The sequence below is a fragment of the Perca flavescens genome, chromosome 1, assembly GCF_004354835.1.
Source record: "Perca flavescens isolate YP-PL-M2 chromosome 1, PFLA_1.0, whole genome shotgun sequence".
Lineage (NCBI taxonomy): Eukaryota > Metazoa > Chordata > Actinopteri > Perciformes > Percidae > Perca > Perca flavescens.
The window spans coordinates 15512113-15531784 of record NC_041331.1 but is presented as its reverse complement, the minus strand read 5'-3'; the positions used below and the strand labels follow the sequence as shown (position 1 = coordinate 15531784).

Sequence of the window (19672 nt, the reverse complement as noted above, 5' to 3'; positions counted from 1 at the left end):
GTGCTCCTGATGGAGAGGGTGGACGGAGATGGAGTGGGGGGAGGAGGAAGGGGCACAACAGGAGCAGGTGGTGCTTTTGGAGGCCCACGCTCCATGGCTGCAGCAATCCTCTCCAGACTTGAGGAGATGCGCCCGAGAGGCCGCATCAACATCGCCACCCGGCCAAGACGGGCATTTATTACTTTGCCGCATCTCTGACAGCTCCCGCTGGCGTGCGCCAGGTAAATCCGCCGTCATAATAGCAATCCGCCATGGAACAAGCGTGCCTGCTCTTAAAGGGAATGTGAGATGACGCTCTGATTGGTTTATTGCACGTTACGCCCAAACCACACCGAGCTACTTCAGACCAACCCATTTTAGATTTGCGTCGGGCGCCAGACTCATTTATCCCGCCGGTATAATAGCAACAGCGCTCGAGATCCGCCCACAAAGCTACTTGCGTTTTGCGTTTCATACTTGCGTTTCAGATCGTTAAAATAGGGCCCAAGGTGTATTTCTTGTGAGATTTGATTATTATGAATTCATTTTATTGTTTAAATGTAATGCTACGGATGAACTATTATAAACAGTTGAGCCTAGAGACAGACAGATTAGACTGTTTGGGCCCAGGGTTAATTACATGAAATTTAAAAATGATTTTACATGAAATCTCTTTCAGCAATGAAAATAGCGTCTTAGTGGTTTTGTTTTTCAAGTCTAAAAAGTAGCTGCTATGTTTAGGTCACAAAAAAATAGACGCAGCCGTATATATGTCATTTTAAATGTCAGTTAAATGCAAGACTCCAGTGTAACACGTATGTGGACAACACAGCACACATATTCTGTACAAAACAATTATAACTGTGTATATATAATTGATTAGCCGCAAATTGACACACTAGCAACTAAGAGCCAAACAGTGTGCTTTGTCATTTAAAGGGCGTGTGTTTGTGTGTGTCTGTGCTTTTATATTCCTGCTCTCGTTAAAGGAGATAAAGGGAGGATGTTTGTCCAAGACATTCTTACAGGCTGCTCAGTGTGTGTGTGTGTGTGTGTGTGTGTGTGTGTGTGTGTGTGTGTGTGTGTGTGTGTGTGTGTGTGTGTGTGTGTGTGTGTGTTTGTGTGTGTTTGTGTTTGTGTGTTAGTCACAAGAAAGACAGCACTGAGTTCAATGTGAATACAGTACAGGCCAAAAGTTTGGACACACTTTCTCATTCAATGTGTTTCTTTATTTTCATGACTATTTACATTGTAGATTCTCATTGAATGCATCAAAACTATGAATGAACACATGTGGAATTATGTACTTAACAAAAAAGTGTGAAATAACTGAAAACATGTCTTGTATTTTAGATTCTTCAAAGTAGCCACCCTTTGCTTTTTTTGATAACTCTGCAAACCCTTGGTGTTCTCTCAATGAGCTTCATGAGGTAGTCACATGAAATGGTTTTCACTTCACAGGTGGGCCTTGTCAGGGTTAATTAGTGGAAGTTTTTCCCTTATTAATAAAAAAGCAAAGTGTGGCTACTTTGAAGAATCTAAAATACAAGACATGTTTTCAGTTTTCACACTTTTTTGTTAAGTAAATAATTCCATGTGTTCATTCATAGCTTTGATGCCTTCAGTGAGAATCTACAATGTAAATAGTCATGAAAATAAAAGGAAATGCATTTGAATGAGAAGGTGTGTCCAAACTTTTGGCCTGTACTGTACAATACGTGTCCTTGTTTTTAGCCTGTGTAATGCAGTTAAGATTGGTGATCTTTAGGTCTCACAGCTATAATTTGCCACATACTGTCCACATGGTTAATGTATGCTAGTAATGGCTGTTAGATAATGAGCTGAGCTTTCATTTAAACTCTTGTTTATCAACCACTTCCACCTTAAAATAAAGAGATGCGTTACTCTTTCTATAGTCTTGCACTGCCAGACCTAGCTCCACAGCTCTGTGTAGTAAGGTCTGGCTACACCACAGATCCATTCTGGGTTGTTTGCATTTCTTTAAACCAATCACAATCGTCTTGGGCGGCACTTGGCTCCGGACACAGTGACGGTGGCTCTGCAAAATGGTTTTGGGAAGGAACTTGTTTTGGTGGAACATTTGCACCCCCAAAATAAAACGCCACGTGACAATTTTAAATTAAGTTAAAAAGTGTTGGTTTATTTTTCTTATGTTGCTAAGTATCTTAAACACACTAAGACTCCAATGACTGTAGGTGGCTGATCATTTAATTCAAGGAAGTTTTGCTTCCTTTGGCTTCAACATGAATGATGACTCATTTCTGCAGCAGTCTGAGAATTTAGTTTCTTCTAAAAATACATTCTTCCTGATCAGGAAGGAAGGTTTTTCTCTTTCAGGTCAGTTTTAGTTTGGTTTCTTGAATCTGTGTTTTTAAGTTGCGGTTTGGTGTGCATTCAAACTTCAGCAGTGCTGCTTCTAATTTAGGCATTTAAATTCACACCTGGGATCTGCCCAGTCCTGTCTGTCCTCAGCCATCTCGAGAAACATTGAGAAGTTCCTTGTTTAAGGACACCCTTTAATAGTAATTACTGTACAAATAGTAACCGTAACTACAGTCATGTTTCTCTATCTTAATCTAAGCTAAGTGTTTTATTTGATCACCTGAGCTGAGAAATTGAATTTCAGCATTTGGTGCAGCAAGTCATATGATAATTGATCACGGCCTTTACATCTAAACAGCTGCAGGAAGTGATGAGTTACAGTCACTGAGGGTACAACTTTTTTTTTTTTCATTTGGACAGTTCGTTAGATGAAAAGCTGCTAATTCTTACTGTAGTTTGTGCCAGCCTGAAGCTAACCCTGAAGTCTGTACAGGCAACACTTTTTCACATACTCTTGCTGCGGCTACTCCATCCCATGATCCCCTGCGAGGTACCACCTCAGCCTCACGTTGGTGTCTGTAGTATTTGCGCAGTGCCGATCCAGCTGACAGGCTCTCATACACATATTAGGAAATTAAGCTGTTCTAATACTGACACTTATGGTATGGACTGTTGTGCAATGAAATGCTTTTCTGCCAGCTTCAACTTTTTTAAACAAAGTGGCAGCTGTGCCGAGCTAAGGTATGTCAATGTAGGAGGGAGAGACTCTTGCTTAGAGGCAACACGCCAGCATCATGCAGATAAAAACACAGAATATAGTATTTTTGCAAATCATTCAATAATACAGCTAAAATTCAACCCTCCATTTATTTCAGACAGACAGTGTCTTCTTCCACTGTAACTTCCTTAGCTTTTCCCTGGGGAATCACAAACCTTTCCAAGGTGAACTGAGAGCTAGGTTGCACTAACAAAAAGTAGAAGGCAATCTCTGGCCTGTCATAAATCTGCAGCTCTTTGGATGCGTTGCGCTGAGCACATCGTTTACATACTGTGCTCCGACTGGACAGTTGTTTTCTGACATAACTGCTGTACTACGCACAAGGACGTTGTTCATTTCCTGTCGTTTGTTTCCTGAGTGTAGAATAGCTTTGTTTTTGTTTTTTAGTCAATCAAAGTCCTCACATCAAAACGAGCGTGATTTGCTCTTGCCTGGTTCTTACTCAGAGGACATTTTCATAAAGTAGAGCCTTTAAAAGTGTAATGGGAATTTGTCCGAAATAAGACCCTAAGGCCTGTCAAATCTGACTCCAATTTATTAATTTCCGTGCCTTCTTTCATCGGACTTAAGTTTACCAGAACACAAGAATCAATCTGAGACGAAGAGTTCAGTTAAGAGTAGTTTACTGAGTCCAGCATAAGAGTTACAACACAGCAGTGGGTTCACAAACAGAGACTAAGTTTCCCTAGCGACAGACATAAAGTCAGAGCTCGGTCCACCAAGTTGTCCTGAAATGAGAGCTGATCTGTTCTCTCCCTCAAGCTTTTATCCTATCCTCACAGGGGGTGGTGGGGGGGGCTTCTTGTTTCTAGGCAGAAACTGTTATCTTACATACACACACGACCAAGGTCGAGGCCTCTGTGTGGTGCAAGCTTCTCTTCTGTTCTCGCAACCTTCAAACAATGCACCTCTATGCCATGAAAGCCTGAACTATTTTTGTGACTTAAGCTTAACTTTCTGTGAATCAGAGGTCACCCGGAGTACTTTCAACCACTTCCTCAATGACTAACGCAGCTCTTTTGAGCACATACACACATTTTGTTAATAAAATATTTCTACAAAAGTAAAAGGAACCCACCTTTGTGTCCTGGCTCTGCCCTTGGGGTGGCAACACATCAATGACTACTTCAATGACTGTTGAATTGGTACTTATATCAGTTTTTTTTATCCATTATGACTGGCATCTCAAAAGATGATTTCTCATCCTCTTTCTCATCACAGCAAATGGTGATGAGCCTGCGGGTGTCTGAGCTGCAGGTGCTGCTGGGCTACGCTGGACGCAACAAGCACGGACGCAAGCATGAGCTGCTGACCAAGGCGCTGCATCTGCTCAAGGCTGGCTGCAGCCCCGCCGTGCACATGAAGATCAAAGAGCTCTACCGACGACGCTTCCCCGCCAAAATGGTATCCCACTCAGAACTGGCCATGCCCGGGCCGCACCACCCGGCCACAGCTGGAGTGGTTGGAGGAGGGGGCGCCGCACTGCCTGCTGGCCTAACACAGCTGGCGTACGAGGGTCACGCCGGCCACGGTGGAGCCCCGTCGCCCGCTGCTTTACTGCCTCTCTCACTGCTTGGCCCTGGGAAGCACGAGATAACGGGCCTGACACACCACCTGTCCAGCTCAGCCACGCTGCACCCGGTCCACCCAGATGTCAAGCTCCAGAGGCTGCCCTTCTACGACATGCTGGACGAGCTCATCAAGCCAACCAGTCTAGGTGAGGGCACGTCTGAGTGGGATTTGTGTGAGAGGTGGATTTAAGGGGATCGATGGTAGATGGATACATTTAATCACTATGTATGCTTTATATCTGCACTATATATCATCACACTGCAGGGTATAATAAATGAGCGCAAGCCTTGAATGGAGTGTGTGTCAGTTTAGCTGGGAATATCCTTGAGTAATATTTCATTGACATTTCGACAGAATATTATCATCTTATATTTACTTTTCGGTGTATGTGTGTATGAGAGATGTGTTTTTTTTTTTTTTTTTTTTGTAGCTTCACAAAGCTAGAATTTACATGGATGCTTAATATGTCTGGCTGTGTAGCATCCCGTCGGCCTAGTGCTTAAAACACATAGAAATGCTGAAAAGAGCAGGGAACAAGTAATGCACGTCATCCCTCTCTCTCGGTTTCCTGTCCATATCTTCACTGTCAAACTATCCAATGAATGCGAAAATGCCAAAAGAATGATCTGCCATGTTGTGGATATTTATGTCAATATATCATTCCCATAATAATCATGGCAGCAGTCACAGAAAACATTGACATTTGTATTTCGCTGCGGTGGAGAGGCTCCCTGCTGGTGTTGTGCTGCCTGCTAATGCGTCGACAGGGCACAGAAATGTTACTGCAGAAATAGCATTTGCAGATTTCCCAAGAGAGTTTAGAGTAGAAAGAGGCTACAGTTGGTTCGTAAGAGGTGTAAGTGAAAATATTTATAAATAAAAGCCGAATAATTTGCCTTCTCAGTTTCTCTCGTACTTCTACTTATCTAATAATGGTTGTACTTGCTCAGGTGTTTATTTCCATTCATGTGCAAGAGAGCCTGCATTTAGTCATAAGCTTGAAACCAACATTTAACAAATAATCAAGGTTTTCTTTTTTGTAGATGTGAAGGTAATTTCGAGAGTGATATTCAGCCTCTGGATACATTTCAGTATGTATTATAGGTGAATACTTGCTCTTATTTGGATATTTATATTGTTACGGTCTGCAATGCTGAAATTTGTTTTGGGTGGGACAAGCAACGCAGCCACACGAAGATGAACTGTTATTCTACGGTCATCGTACGTATATATTTCTTCCTGTGAGACCAATTTTACATCAGTGTGGAGCCACAGAATAGAAACGATTCACTGCATGTACCATCAACAACATATGTTGAGATTACTGCATTCATCTACACAAAGTCACTCGTCTCCTAGGATACTACATTTATGACCGCCGAGACATTCATGATGAGGATGAGGAAAACTCTTTCCCGTCATTCTGTAGCAGAAAACAGTTCTGCACTGGCTCTGCACGACACCATCATGTCTTACCTTCCTGAACATAACTCACCTTTGTTCCCATGTGGCTACACACAGCTGTAGTAAGTCTAAAATAAGAAAAGGTCCTTGATCATTTTCAAATTGAATCTTTTAAATTGAATTGTATCTCTGGTTTCACTCAGCACTTGATTTTGTATACCAAAAAGCTTATAACATTTCTTATATACAGTCATTTTTATATATACAAAGTGTTTACCAGTTACTGGTAAACAGGTTAATAATATTGTCAGATAACAAACTTTTGTGACTAAGTATCCAACAATCAAAGTTGAAGTTTGGAAATCCCAACGTCTGCGGAGGGTATTATTTCTTAAGCCTTTAACAGTCAACAACTCAGCTAATCTGCTTCATGGGGACTGTTTGGGTGTGGTTCAATCAGATTTCGTTCACAGTGGCGCCATAAACGAACAACCCACCAACTGTCATCAGCGTTTGATTAAAATACTGCAAAATCCTGATTGGTGCAGGGATGTATATGACATCACCTATTTGTGTCCCGCCCATTTCAAACCAACTAGAGGAACACAGAGAAAAACACAAATATACAAATCTTTTATGTAGAATAACTAAAACGGTTCCAACTTTGGTAGAAAATAGTGTGTTCATGTGCTTTAATTTAGTAACTTTACAAATATCCCAAATCTTCTCTTAATTTCATTAAGGCCCAGAGTGTAAGTCCCATGGCGTACACCCAGTCTGCCCTTTAATTCACTACTTCAGAGACTTTTAATCTTTATCTTGGTCAGATTTGTCGTTATATTAGGTGTGCATCCAGCACCCATCCTGCATTTAGCATAATAACAGCAGTCTTTGGGCTCTGGGATATATTGCAAATATATGGAAATGTCTAGATTTTCCTACATTAGCATTTTAATGGAGTAAGAGACCATCTCATGATTAATTTGCCTGCAGATGCATGTACAAACACAGCGCCTGCAGCTCTGTCATCACACCATCGTTCTCCTCTTTCCCGCTCACTGTCTCCTTCTATCCATTTCCTGCACATGTTCCATCCCTCTCGGCCTCCTCTCTCGCTCCACTCCACCCCCCCACCTCGTCTTCCTTCCTCACTCTGTCTCTGCGGCCATCCTCGGTCAAAATTTGCATGCAAAGTGATCATACAGGCGTACACCTGTGCCCTCAGAACACACCCTTCCCTTATTTGAATGTGAATCGCACATTCACATCATTCTCTCACACACTGATATACACACACACGTCCGCGCATACAGTACTTTCAAAACACAAACGTACTTTCCAATAAATAATGCATGCTGATCGTATTGTTCTCAGAGAGGCAGAGAGAGCAAAAGGATGACTGAGGGGAGGAAAAAAACCAGAGAAAGATGGTGCACATCTTTCACAAAGCTGTAAATTAGAATTTGCTTATCCTTATATTAATGGAGGGCAGTAATGAAACCACTTGATTAATTGTAATCCCCCCCCACCATGGGCAAACTGGGAGATTGTCTTCTCTTGCTTTAAGACTGCTGTAGTCTCCTCACTCCCTGATCACACTTTCTCTGCTTGTTTACTTCGCTCTGATCTTCTGATTACTGATCAATCCCCGTTCTTTTTCTCTCTCTCTCTCTCCCCCATTTTCCCCTCCAGTTTCTCTCTCCCTCACTCTCTCATTTTTTCTGACTCCCTTCCCCCACTTGCCTGCTTGCTCTCTTTTTTTTTTTTTTTTTTTTTTGCTGGAGAAAGCTGATTTCTTGGCCATGTATGTGCTTAACCAGGATCCTGACAGGGTTTATATAACAGCACATGTGCATGAAAGACTTAAGTGCAGTGAAAGGAAAGATTATGACTTGTTTGGTGCGTCCTTGCATGTAGAATTGGAATAAATAAGTCTGAGAAAGTCTGTTTTCACAGCTGAACTGCAGGTTATTTGTAAAATTCTGAAAGTAGTTGTGTGTGAAAAAAAAGTTAAGACAAATAAAAACAGGAAATGAATGCCAAAAACAACAGTACAACATAGCACAAGGGTTGGTTTAGGCCAGTCCATAGAGATGGGCAAGATGCATGTTATCTCCATATTTAAATATGGGGATAATGGAGCACAGTTTCACCGTCTCTCCTGAAAGACAGACTCCCTTGTGATTTGGATATTGCGCTAGTCCATATTGCGATTTTGATAGAAATTGTGATTAATTGTGCAGCCCTAGTGTATAATGTAGTTTGATTTAAGAAAGCCTTGTACATATTTGCACAGTAAGACGAAACTGTGTGCTCTCTCACTACAGAGCCAGTCCTCTAACTGTCACACCACTCTTCAAGCTGCAGCAGCATATATCATTAATAAACTTCAAAACATGACAGCCTCTTTAGACCAGTTGGGGGGGAAAAAAAATTTACATTCAGGTTCACAGTAACCGAAGAATTGCAGTGCATGTAAACGTGTTTTCAGATTTCCTGCCTGATTAATCACAGTAAGCTGGTTTGCATGTAATCGTTGTTATTATCTCTCTCACACCATCTTCCTTCTCCTTTCCTGTCACTCCCCTACACCCCCCCGTGAAGTCTTGTGCTCTCTGCTGAGTCTTATCAGTTCATGGGATAAAGGTTAGTCAGCCCACAGTTTAGCCCTGCCAGTAAAAACTGGTCAACAGTCTGGGCTGCACCAGCTTGTCTTTTATCACCATGGCGACCTGACTGGTTGAACTCTCCATCATTATCCATCCTCCATAGAGAACTAGGCCTCTGTGCTCATTATGGATATCATTGTGGTGCACATGCATTATACATGATTTAATCACCATATCTTCAGGAAAAGGATGCAAGGCATGTGGCGTGTTACAGGGGAAGATTGCTGTGATATTCATACAATGGAGGAAAATCATGTGATGAAAAATGTTTAATCAGGTGTTTGGAACGCAGTCAGTGATTTTATTTTTTTATATTGAATCCTGAAAACCTCTTTGAGAAGCTAGACATCAGGGTTTCATTGTTGAAAATGTTTTTTTTTCTGCCCATTTAGGCCAGTAGGTCACAGTCATAGTTGCCTTCGGTACGTGTTTAAAGGCCCAGGGAAGAAAATCTATTTTGAGCTCTACATACACTTTTTTGTAACTTAAGTTCACAGTGTACTGTAAGTGGCAGGTAAAGGCAGATATACATAAACGTTAAGCAAACGCACAGTATTTTACATAAGACGTAGCTGGTCTTAAAGTAAACTTTATATCTAATAATTGTGGTCTTCCTGAAACTTTCACATATAATTTGCTGATGAATGAGAGACTCCAAAATAGAGCTGCAACAATTAGTCTACTAATCAATTAATTGACGGACAGAAGTTTTTCAATAACAAATGCAAAATATTCCCCCGAATCCTGCCTCACAAATTATGTGGATTTGACGCTTTTCAGTCTCATATGGTAGCAAATGCCAACGGTCTCCCCGAGATCTACAGCGTCGTGGCCACATATTCATGAACTACTGGCTTGTGTGAGTATGCTCAGCCCCACGGCACAACGGATTAACAAAGATTTGAACTTAATAAAAGCAGTGTCACACCCCAAGGGAAATATTTTAGGATTTTATTGCTTTTGTAATGGCTTTACATGTACATTTAATTTATGTTTAACAAAATGTTTTTGTTGGGCTATGTGGCTTAAGTACTGAAAGATTATTGTCATTGAGTAGGTAACGTTAGTTGTATAGCAGGCTAAAAGCGATTTTTGAATCTGTTATTTTTCATGTGAAAGAAGGATATTTTAAAGGTTGTTACATACATTTGTATGATTGAATTTGAGGTCATTCAAATATATTGTAATAAAATAGTTCAGCAGTTCACTTATTTTTTATAATGAAGATTTCTTTGTTTCCCTGTGACAAAAGGGGAAACGACAACAAAACATCAGTATCAGGCACATTGTTATTTTAAACATTGGTATCAGCCCAGAATTTCACAATCGATGCATCCCTAAAATGCTAGCAGGATGTCAGAAATTGCATATCAGGTTGTTGTTTTTCGTCTTCATGACTGCAGTTATCCTCCCTGCTGGAGTGTCCTTGAGCAAGCACAGCTAATCAAGTTGTCCTGTACATCTTGTTTTGCCCTTGGATTGACAGGCAAATACGTGTCTCTTCCGGGAAACAGTGAAGATTATTTCACATATATTATCAGCTGCATACAACAGGTTTTGGTGGTAATGTTCCCAAACAGCTACAGTACAGACACCAATTAAGCACCTCTTCACTCGACATCAAAACACCAGGCGAGACATAGCCAGCTCATACTCTGACCCGTGCATGATCCCGAGCAAAATCTTTATCTCCCTGTAAACAACTCGGCCTTCCCACAAGAAAATGAACATCAACAAAGGAGCCCTGGCTGCTCCGAACTATAAACGCGCTGCACAAAATGGCTTCCCTCTCTCAGAGCCTGCAAAACCTGCAGTATTTTCTTCGAGGTCGGTGCATCATCCTGCCCACGAGTTGCCTGATTAGACAGACCAGAACCCTGACTTTAACTCTAAACATTTCTCGTCTCTTTTAGCTGATCTCAAACATAAGCAACACGGGGGTGATATACTGACTTGGGCATGGAGTTTAATGCATGAAGCCAATCTCTAAAGACACTGTGAAAGGCCTGCTACAGTATATACATTGATAGGGAAGATGTAATGCCAGCCCTGAGCAGTCCTGTTAGCACACTGGAATGCTTTAATGAGCCCTGTCAGTATATAACTATACAACACACCTATGCCGATAATAAAGCATAATCACTGGGGAGAGCAAGTAACACTTCTGGAAAGTTTGGGTGTGGGTGTAACATCCAGATCGACCTTTTGTTGCCGATCCTTCTAGCATTGTAGTTTTGAATTTGAGTGACGCTGAAAGGATTTGTGTCTTTGTCCTGCCTCTGTGTCTTTGTCCTGCCTCTGTGTCTTTGTCCTGCCTCTGTGTCTGCGGTGTACTCCACAGAGAAAAAGTTGCGAAGCCACTAATCAGTTAATAAACTCCAGCTGGGCTTTGTTGTGCTGAAGACGGGCTACAGGGCCGAGCACATTCTCTGTAGCTTATATCACACATGCTCTCTTCTAAACAGAACTAAACCTAGCAAAGAGGGTTTTCTAGGTTTTTACTGACTGAAGGGTCACAATCAGCATTGTAAGAATAGTCCTACTTTCCTAGAAACCTGCACGTAAACGTGCAGGGTACAAAGTCTTGTTTTATCTCTCATGTTACTAACAGTGTTTTTTTTTGTTTTTTTTTGCCTTCATTCATGAGCATCACTATTTGTATTTGTCCCCACAGTTTCTCTTGTGCTTCAAATCAGTATGCCTGCAGGGATAACAACTTTTAACTTTCCTTAAGTTTGTAAAATGTTTAAACTTGTGCAAATGTATCTCAGTTTCACTTTGTCAAAGGCACCCTTAGTTGCCAGTTTAGCTCAAACTAAAGCAGACTGACGCAACAGTCCTGCAATTAATTCTACCTTCATGGAGGTTGTAATATTCAGTCTTTGTCCATTTATATCAACGAGGGTAGACTAAATATTTGAAACACTTAACCCAATACAGTTCACCAGCACTACAAACTAGTGCAGCAACTCGCAATTATTGCATTAGAAATTAACCTGACGATTATTTTCTCTAATTAGGGTGGCCACATTTTAGAAACCTGTCAGACTAGTGTCATACACCATACCTAGTAAATGGCAACTGACTGTATGTTTTGCGTCCCCACTGGAGGTTGTTTCCCATCTGTCACTCTTCTCACCACCATCTGTCTTTCCAACACATACATTTTACATTGTTAAACCATGTATAATGCAGCATAATGGTCGGTACAGCTGACAGCAGGGGTCTCAAACTGTGTACCATGAGGGACGGAGAGTCTGCACGTTTTCATGCCTTACAGTTTGCTCCTTAGTTCCATGATAACACAATTAGCATCATTCCTGACAGTTGTAGGATGATGTCAAAACAGTTGATTTTGATTTAGTCAAGCAGACAGACTCCATCTCCAGAGTCCATCTCAAACGTAGAAGTGTGTTCTTATTTTGTAGTCAAGTCTAGTCAAGAAGTTTTTCTAAAAGCTCTGTGATATCCACTTTCCACCCTTACAAACTTTAACCAGAGTGAGCTCTTATCAGCTGTGATGTACTCCATGACGCACAGTGTGAGATTTGCACTGATAGAAGCTCCTATTTGTTTATAGTAATTACACTCGTGTCTCAAAATTAAATCTCCCAATGATTTATTAATGTTCATATTCTAATAAGCACCACTAAGCAGAAATAAGATTACATGCAGTGGCAGAAATGTGCTTAATAACAGAAATTGAATTTGTCTCACAGCGTCATTCATTTTGTCTTGTCTTTTAGTGAAATGAAGACTTTGTTTATTGAAATTAAATGTTGTATGTGATGTAATTAACTTAATTTCTTATAATTGACTTTTCTGCCTCAACATAGAAGAATAGAATATAATAGTCTTTGTCATTTACAATTTACAACAGAATTGAATGCAGTCCTCTGCAAAACATCAGTAAAAGTGCAAAGTTGCAAAAGTGCAAAATTTTTTATATATATATATATATATACAGTACAGGCCAAAAGTTTGGACACACCTTCTCATTCAATGCGTTTCATTTTTATTTTCATGACTATTTACATTGTAGATTCTCACTGAAGGCATCAAAACTATGAATGAACACATATGGAATTATGTACTTAACAAAAAAGTGTGAAATAACTGAAAACATGTCTTATATTTTAGATTCTTCAAAGTAGCCACCCTTTGCTTTTTTATTAAGGGAAAAATTCCACTAATTAACCCTGACAAGGCACATGGTGAAGTGAAAACCATTTCAGGTGACTACCTCATGAAGCTCATTGAGAGAACACCAAGGGTTTGTATGGAATTAGTTTTGTGACTTTGATTCCAAGCAAAACTTCTCAAGTATCAAACAAAAAACACTAACTCAAGCAAGAAAATTGTCACCTCAAAGGTAAAACTTAAAACTTGCAAACAAAACATTTGTGTAGTTGTAAACTATTGGTCTTTTATTTGTTTAATATTATGTTCTTTTGTTTACAGTTCCCTCTGCTTCTTTCTCAATGATCAGTCTTTTGCTCTCTCCATCACGTTTGCAGTCATGCTCCCAGCTTTCTCCTTTGCGCTCCCTGAGTTTTTGCTCGCGATTCTGACACAAATATCTCGCGTGGGCGGGTCTTGCAGGGGTGCGTCCCGATTGGCTAATGAGTGTTAAGGGAAAGTTTGAGTAACAGCTCAGCCTCAATGCAGGTAAACTAACGTTAGAGACTCAGAGTCTGGTCTGGAGGACACACAAGCCACTGCACAGGGGATTCCTACAAGATTAATAAAGTGTAAGTATTATTAATATATATATTATCTGTATGTTAAGTTACTAGCTAGCTAGCTGGTAAAGCTTTTTTAAGTTAGCATTTAACGTTAGCTATACTGCTAACGTTATCTAAAACTTGTAGCCACCGGCTACCTTACTGAGCTAATAATTTACCATGGGAATCATGTATTCTTCGTGAGGCCTTATTCAATGGAGCTGTAGACACCTGCAGGACCCGAGCAGAGCTACGATGCTCTCCCAGGTTACCTTAGGTTAGTAACGTAGCTATATTATGGTCTATTAGGAAAAATTATTATCCAGCTAACTACGAATTTTTGTGGTTGCTATTGGCCTGATAATACACAATGCTAGGGTATTGGTTAAGTTGTACAATGTAGAAGCTGTGAATATAATGTATTATATCTAGAGGTCGACACATACTGTACAGTACAAATGCAGTGTTAGCACTGCTTAACTGGTTCATCTTTAGAGTTTTGTTCTCATCTGTACTTTCCTAGTTATGACAAAGACTGGCTATCCTGACTCTAATTACATGTCTTCTGTTGCATTTGCAAGCAGGTCAGCATAAGGAAAATGTTCATAATGTTTTTAAAGCCTACACATTTGCTAATGGCTACTTAAAAGCAAGTTATTTTAATTGTAAATCACATAACCTTGGAAGCCTCAGTTATCAGTAAGAACTTTGTTACCATTTGATTTCTGTAAGAAACTTTGTTATAATTTTCTATCACAGCTCACATCAGGCAGACCAACCAGGAGGATGTGGGAGTAGCAGAGGGAGAGGAGCCTTCGGTCTCTCTGTGCGAAGGCTTCAAACAGCCAGGGTGTAGACCAATAGCGTATGTATTGATCATATTTTGCTCATATACTCAATTAACACTTACAATAACCTTTTTCTTAAGTTTTCATTGGTGTACTTGTAGTTTCTTAGTCCATTGTATGTCAATATATCCTACTACAGTATACTGTCCTGTAATTTAATTTGTGTTTACATTGTCTTACTGTAATTATATTTTAAAATGCACATAATATATTAAAAACTTTTTTACATTCACCCTTGTCGGTTTGGTTCATTATATAAAACAGGAAATAAGGTTGAGACTATTATAATGCTTTATTTTTAATCCAATATAAAACTTCACATACATAATGGATATTTGAACATATTTTGCTGGGGCCCCGGTGGTAGAAGAAGCTGAAACTCAGTGTCAGTCATTATTTGCAGTACATCACAGGTCAGGGTCACTTTTTCATCACCAACAATACACAAACATACTGAGTAATTGGGTTATGTATATATTTCACATATTCAGTTTCACCTAAGGCAAGCTGTATTTCTCCACTGACTTGTGTCTGCAACAACACGTCTGAGGGTGGTGCAGGAATATCACACACAACTCCTGGACGCCTGGGATCATCTGGTCTCCTGGTCTCCACCGCTCCAGTCTGGACGACAGCCTTTTCTGCAGGACAGATCTCTGAAGGGCTGGGATGTGGCTGTAGTCCTTCACTTCCTTGACTTCTTATTGTAAAGCTTGAAGTACCTTATTGGATGATAAAAAGTGTTTGAAATTAGCTCAATAATAAATAATTGTAATAAAGCCTGCACTCTAGAAACATTTTTCTAGCTTTCCTGAACACTACTGGAACACTTATTTCTGGAATATTATACACTTTCTAGATTCCTACCTCCACGTTGACTACATGTGTAAAGTAAGATATATCCAACCACCAGGACACATGCACATCACATCAAACCATAAGGATCACTAAGCAAAGTATTTGTCAAGGGCCTGGTGTGTCAGTTAAAGTACATAGTTTGGACAGTAGTAACACTATGCATTAATTCTAAATATTGTTGACATTTACAGCGCTAAAAAATTAAAAAAATACGTCCGTTATCTGCCATCTTAAGGTAGTGCAAAGAAAGAAGAAACAGTGTGTACAGATGGAACATTATCTAATGTATGTGTCGACCTCTAGATATAATACATTATATTCACAGCTTCTACATTGTACAACTTAACCAATACCCTAGCATTGTGTATTATCAGGCCAATAGCAACCACAACAATTATTAGTTAGCTGGATAATAATTTTTCCTAATAGACCATAATATAGCTACGTTACTAACCTAAGGTAACCTGGGAGAGCATCGTAGCTCTGCTCGGGTCCTGCAGGTCTCTACAGAGAGAAGACGATAATTAATACAGCTCCATTGAGTAAGGCCTCACGAAGAATACATGATTCCCATGGTAAATTATTAGCTCAGTAAGGTAGCCGGTGGCTACAAGTTTTAGATAACGTTAGCAGTATAGCTAACGTTAAATGCTAACTTAAAAAAGCTTTACTAGCTAGCTAGCTAGTAACTTAACACAACGAAACAACAAATGTCTAGTAACCATGCTTGCAACGTAGATCACAGATAATATATATATGATCAATACTTACACTTTATTAATCTTGTAGGAATCCCCTGTGGAGTGGCTTGTGTGTCTTCCAGACTCTTGAGTCTCTAACGTTAGTTTACCTGCACTGAGGCTGAGCTGTCACTCAAACTTTCCCTTAACTTTCCCTTAACACTCATTAGCCAATGGGGACGCACCTCTGTAAGACCCGCCCACACGAGATATTTGTGTCAGAATCGCGAGCAAAAACTCAGGGAGCGCAAAGGAGAAAGCTGGGAGCATGACTGCAAACGTGATGGAGAGAGCAAAAGACTGATCATTGACAAAGAAGCACAGGGAACTGTAAACAAAAGGACATAATATCAAACAAATAAAAGACCAATAGTTTACAACTACACAAATGTTTTGTTTGCAAGTTTTAAGTTTTACCTTTGAGGAGACAATTTTTTTGCTTGAGTTAGTGTTTTTTGTTTGATACTTGAGAAGTTTTGCTTGGAATTAAAGTCACAAAACTAATCCCATAGGTTTGCAGAGTTATCCAAAAAAGCAAAGGGTGGCTACTTTGAAGAATCTAAAATATAAGACATGTTTTCAGTTATTTCACACTTTTTTGTTAAGTACATAATTCCATATGTGTTCATTCATAGTTTTGATGCCTTTAGTGAGAATCTACAATGTAAATAGTCACGAAAATAAAGAGAACACATTGAAAGAGAAGTTGTGTCCAAACTTTTGGCCTGTACTGTATGTATGTATGTATGTATATACATAAGAGTCTCTAAAGTCACTATAAAAATATATAAAGGTAGTCTATTTGTTTAAAAAGGAAAGTTAAAACACAAAAAAAGGTGAACAAATTTACAAAAATGTACCATCCTGCATGTCAGTCTTGTGTTTTATTGATCAAACTAAGTGCCCGTTCAAAATGTGCCTGTTTGGAACAGGCCAATTGCTCGGCCTGTGGCATTGCTGCTTGAAGCTTTATCCAGAACCACTGTACCCCAAAATTACTTACAGAAGGACCCCAAAGCACTTAGCAACCACACTGTATGCCCTGTAGCCTACTACTGACGTACTGTGTACTCCTTCTTCAGAGAAAAACATTGTACTACCACATTTACCTGACAGACGTAGCAGATTCAGACTTTACTCACAAAATATCACAATTAAAATGTTGAGTAATCAGCCATTAGCCTTATGGACTGATGGCGGTGCGCCAATGCGCCACCCAATCTGGCCCGTAATGAGGGCAATCAGCAAATATCTGCCTTAATCAGCTACCAGAACCGGGCCGAGTACAGAGACGGACTCACAGAGACTGATTTGACTCCGGACTGTGTGTGCGTGCGTGCGTGCGTGCGAGCAGAGAAATAGAGAGAGAGGGGGGGGCGGAGGAAAAGGTGGAAGGCAATGCAAATAAAGAGAGCTTTTCTTTAACTACATCTTAGTGTTGTCTTTTTCGTCAATGATATTGCGTGTTGATATCGCCACAGTCAGTGTTTAATGACGGCGGTGCTGTCTCGTCATATAGCCTACCGTTAACGAATTTAACACTTCAGCAGCGGCGTTAATTTCCATACTGGCTTAGTGGCTTGGCGGTTAACTTTGAAGTATGGATTTGATTTGCAGGGGTATTTTGCCAACGGTAATATTATTAGTGTTAGCAACCGGACCCACGGTGAGCATGGGTGAGGGTGAGTCTGAGTGAGAAGGAAGAAGTTCATTGGGTACCAAGGTAACCAAGTGTGAAGTAGATTGGATGAACGGTTCGTGAGATATTTCAAAGACAGACCACACACACACAAGCACACATATACAGACGCTTCCCAATTTATTAGATAAGTGATCCAAAATCATAAAGTATATGCAGTCCACACATATACCTGGTTTGTTTGTTCACCTACTGTATATAAGCATCATCTTTGAGTAGACCTCAGCTTTTATCATGTTTTAGAACATAACAAACCTGCATTAATATCATGATGACTAGCGTGTAACCCCTTTTTTTTTTTTTTTTTTTTTTTAAAGAGAGGAATCTGTATTTTACTTTGCTGTACTTGATCTCTCAACTCTGCAAATCTTATCACTCAGATTAGGCAGAAATATTTTTTGATCACAGTTTAAATAGAAATAACCTTTGGCTTGCACTACCAAATATTCATTAGATTAATTCAACAGACGATTTCTTAAACATTAAATTGTGATTGGTTGAACTATTCATGCCTATTCTGATCATTTGAATCATGCTGTGAAGTGTGCTCATGTGTCAGTGGAGTGATTTATTTATTTATTTAAGTGCTGTTAAACTTCGAAATTTACTCTATTGTACATAATTGATAAAATAGTATGACAGTATTGTTAGTTTTGACTTAGGCTGGGTATGATTTTAAACAACTATCATTATGGTAAACAATACCATAATGATAGTTTTTAAGATACCTTACATTGAGGAATGTAAGCAAAATTATATTATTTATTTATTTAACAGAAGCAGCCGAACTTCTCAAATGTCAAACTACTAGTTTGGACTCAACAAACAAGATCTGATGTGTTAATTAATGAGCTTCAGAGGAGCTGATAAGCAGATTTAGTTACCTTTCGACAGAGCCAGGCTAGCGGTTTTCCCCTGTTTTCAGTCTTTATGCAATGCTAAGCTAACCGGCTGCTAGCTGGAGCTTCATATTTAACTGTTATCAATCTTCTCATCTAACTCTTGGCAAGAAAGCAAAACAGCAAATTCCCAAATGTCAAACTATTCCTTTATATGTTGTGTAACATAAGCATCCATACAAGAATTTTGCTTGAGTAAAATACAGGCTAAATTTGGCAAAATTAGCATTTGATGCCAGGTTTCAGGATTACAGTCTGATATCTAGCCTTGGTTTTAATCTCACAATGTGTCAGATAAATAAAAACACTGCGTATACATCTTAAAGGTCCCATGACATGGTGCTCTTTAGATGCTTTTATATAGACCTTAGTGGTCCCCTAATACTGTATCTGAAATCTCTTTCCTGAAATTCAGCCTTGGTGCAGAATTACAGCCACTAGAGCCAGTCCCACAATGAGCTTTCCTTAGTATGTGCCATTTCTGTCTGTAGCTATTGAGGAGGAGAGGGGGGGGGGCAAGGTGGAGAGTGGGGGGGTGGCCTTGACCAACTGCCACTTGGCTTGTTTGAAAGCCATGATGTCTCTTGCTCATGGGTGGGCCAAATTCTCTGGGCGGGCAAAGCAGAGAAAGGGGAGGTAACCTTGCTCCTTATGACCTCATAAGGAGCAAGATTCCAGATCGGCCCATCTGAGCTTTCATTTTTCTCAAAGGCAGAGCAGGATACCCAGGGCTCGGTTTACACCTATCACCATTTCTAGCCACTGGGGGACCATAGGCAGGCTGGTTGAACGCATATTAATGTTAAAAAACCTCATAAAGTGAAATTTTTATGCCATGGGACCTTTAAATCACTGGAGTTAAGGAAGCCACTTTGGGAGTTTGTGTGTGCATTGGGGTAAAAGTAAGTTTGTGTGTGTGTGAGAGAGAGAGGAAGACATCAATCAAAGCTCATTTCAGTCCTTCTCATATCTGTCCTAACCACACAGATTGAAACACCAGAAACAAATCCGCCTGCCAGAGAGAGAGTGAGTTATAGAGCGATAGAGAGATGATGGGGAAGAGGGAGAGTGATAGCAAGGGAGGACAGAGTGAGAGAGAGTGAGAGAGCACTTTCTATTTATAGCCTGTGTGCCCGGAGAGGAGAAAGACTGTTGTTCG

The 19672-nt window shown here is 40.1% G+C and overlaps 1 pseudogene; it reads left to right on the top strand.

The window, feature by feature from the left end:
• The window catches only part of LOC114563220 (E3 SUMO-protein ligase PIAS1-like), a 63840-nt pseudogene that overhangs the window by 31389 nt on the left and 12779 nt on the right, over positions 1-19672 (top strand).